The following is a 3485-nucleotide window of genomic DNA, read 5'->3' as shown; positions in this document are numbered from 1 at the left end:
GCATATACAGGAAGTCATGGAAGAAAGATGACTGGAATAAAACTGTAAGTCTAGCACTGAGCACAGTCTGATGGAAATACATAAGGTACGTAAAACGTTCTTTCTTCTGTTGTTGTTTTGTGATATTCCAAAGTCTGACTTACACCAGACACGAGTTCATGAAGAGGACAAGCTTAAAAATTCATAAGGAATGTACAAGAAGCCTTCTCAGCAATCAACTTCCCTATTTACTGTTTAAGAAAATAAATTTATAGTTATAAACAATCTCTAAGTGAATGTATTTTCTTTAGAACATAATTTTACAGAAGTATTAAATCTATGTCTATCTGTTTATCAGAGGAGAGAAGAAAGCAACCAAAGAGTTCTCACTCTCACTGGCAACTACATGTCTCTTCCAAACATCTTGTAAAAAACAGAGTTTAGGGTGACATTTTAATCCCTCTACTCACTTTTATTTTATTACAGCTTTTCAATATATAATAGGTGAACTACAAAACAGTTTGATATACTAGACTGAAATTTTGATTTTTATTCCAGACCCAACAACAGAAAACTACTGACTCCTTTTCTTCCAGCCCTCGTGCATTGTACCTGCATGCTACTCAGGACTATCTTACTGTCTGTGGCAAAGTACGAGGAAAAAAGTAGCCCTGTTCACTACAGGGATCTCCAAGCACTGCTGTAATAAAGCAATAAAAGGTTTCCTCTGTTAAAACAATCTTTGACTTAACGCCAAGTAATTATTTTAACCACATCTAATGGTTAAAAATTAATTCAAAAAATCTGAATAAAGAAAACTAAATAGATACTAGCCAATGAAAGCATTGCAGTGGCATACAACAGATGCTCAAGTGACAATGTGATACTCAGTATAACAGACATCATCTTTTCTAGAGTTAAGTCCTTTTGCACTACACAAATGCTGGAATCTTATTTACATTAAAGTTTCTACTTTTAAAATATCATATTCTTCTTGAGAGCAAATCAAACATCCAGATTTCACAGATCTGAACTTATATCATTTAGTACACGAAAGATGATGATTTGCATCTTCTTCATTATAACTCAGGTCAACCATTAACTGAATGTATTTTCTTCTTCCTAAAATAATATTTTCCCATGTTTTTTATTTTCTAGCAACAAATGATTACAGAGTTATCCATCTACTATATTATAACTTAATCAGCATGCATTTTACATCTAAAATAAACAAAACTCCACATAGCCACACTTCTTATTTTAAAATATGCAAAATATCTAACGTCTTATTAAAAAACAGACGGCAATTTAAGTCAGAATAACACAACATAGAGAAAAATGGGGAAATGCTTCCTTCAGTTTGTGGTTATCCTTCAATGCTCACTTACAACTACTTTTCTTGTCCCCTTCTTCCCTTTGTTGACCACTGTATTTGAACAATCAATATTTCAACCTAGATCTAGAACTGGTCAATATTTCCCTCCAATTACATGTACAAAAGAAAGGAAAAAAAACAAAAACAACACCTAGAATTTAACTTGCACTCTTTTGACATGTTTGCACAGGGTTTCCTCCTTAAACTTCATTTCATCTCAGCTCACAGAGTTACCACCTTTATACCCAATTTTAATTATAGCAGCAGTACATCCGTCAAAGAAATGTAAACAATCTGGGTAAAGGCATTTTTCAACAATTCTCATTTTAGTCTCCATCCCAACGATCCCAAATGCAGAATATAACGTTTAAGATGGTTTTTTAAGTATATGAAATATAACCTCCACTTCTATATATACTCTCTCTATATACACACCTTCTGTTATAGAATATAACCTTCTATTACTCAGAAATTAAGTATAACATTGTATATAGGGTATCACCTCCTCTTCCCTGGACCAAAACAAACTGTTGCCATGCTGAAAAAAGTTGGCTTGTGCTGAGAGTTGGTAGGGCCTTTTTCAGTTACTCACAATCAAATCTGTAATACCGTGCAGTTAGCAGTTTCCCCACCTTCATAAAACGATCCTGAGACTGCATATTAGAAATAAGGCTGTTTGGATTACTCTACACAGAATATGGAAGGTATGTATCTGACATAGCTAAATCCACGGTAACCACAGCAGCTTGGTGGGTCGGAAAAATCTTTAGCAAAGAGAAAACGAGCATGTTCTGGTGAGAGTGCAACTGCACCACCCTCCCCATGGCTCCCGTGCCACTCTCAGCTCCATGAACTTTGTGCTCTGCCTGTCCCAGAGCAGAGTCGCCCTGCGCCCACAGGCACCGACCGCGCTTTGGGGCTGCTGCCCTCTCTGTTGAGCAACGATTGATAACTAAGTACATGATTCCAAATAATTATCTTCTCTCGAGGTGTCCAAGCACAGTAACAAGACAAGCTCCTAAAATAAACTGCAATTTATTTTCACTTTTGTATGTTTCTACCTTATGCCTTCAAATTGTCACTATACCCTCTCTGAAAATAATTCCTTTTTAACTAGCTAGCTCTGCTGTTCTGGTCTTTTTCAAGAATTTACTGACAGAAGACTTATCTCGAGGTATTCTTTTTCTTTCTTGCTTATTGTTTTACTCTCAGCAAACTAGTAAATCCAATTAATATAGTAATATAGTTAAAATAAATAAGCAAACAAAAAGAAAGCCACAGCAAATGTAACGGTGAAAAACAACCCAAACCAGTATGACTACATTTAATCCTAGATTTGTAGTATACTTGGTTTTAAAGGAGAGTTTGCCAACTTCCGGATACTTTTCAGCTTGGTAGACAAAAGAAGGACGTACATGAGTATCACCATCTTACGTTATGCTTGCAGCACTCTACTGAGAGAGAAGCCTTGCTTCCAGAGCCTTTTCCTGTGCCTTCACATTGTGGCTTCTCTTTAAATATTCCAACACACTGTTTAACACAGAATCTACCAAGTTAACAACAAAAAAAAAATGGTGGCATGATAATTTATTCATTTATTCTTTTGCTCACAGTAGCTTTACAAACTGAAGATTTAGATAAATCTTTTATTCATCCATACTCATCGTTCTAATAATATGTAGCTTCAGGCAAGTTTAACATTCTGTCTCCAAACAACTCTGATATTTATTTTTTTTTTTCCCCCCACAAAAATATGTCAGAAGTTCTCATATCCTTATCATTGCCTGACTCAGGTGACCTTTTAATAAAACGCATTTGGGCAAGACTTAGTCCAACTTCCTTTTTTATTATACCCCGAGGTACTAAGACATTATTAATTCATTCATTTCAAGTTTCAACTAATTTCTATAATTTTATTCTAATTCTGAAATAGTCTCATATGCCATACGTATACCTATGCATTATATAGATTGTGGTTATATTTTGCAACGCATCTGATTTCACACATTCTGCAGACGGATTTCAAAGGAATTTGTGAAGTAGAACCCTTTTCTGACTGTTCTGAAAATGGTTGCTGGATCAAAACTTGTTCACTCTCCTTATCCTCAGAAGGAAGCCAGAAAAGACATAA

This window comes from Cariama cristata, unplaced genomic scaffold (assembly GCF_000690535.1).
Source record: "Cariama cristata isolate BGI_N322 unplaced genomic scaffold, ASM69053v1 scaffold13217, whole genome shotgun sequence".
Classification (NCBI taxonomy): Eukaryota; Metazoa; Chordata; class Aves; order Cariamiformes; family Cariamidae; genus Cariama; species Cariama cristata.
The sequence above is the reverse complement of the archived record's forward strand: the minus strand, read 5'-3'. Positions refer to the sequence as shown.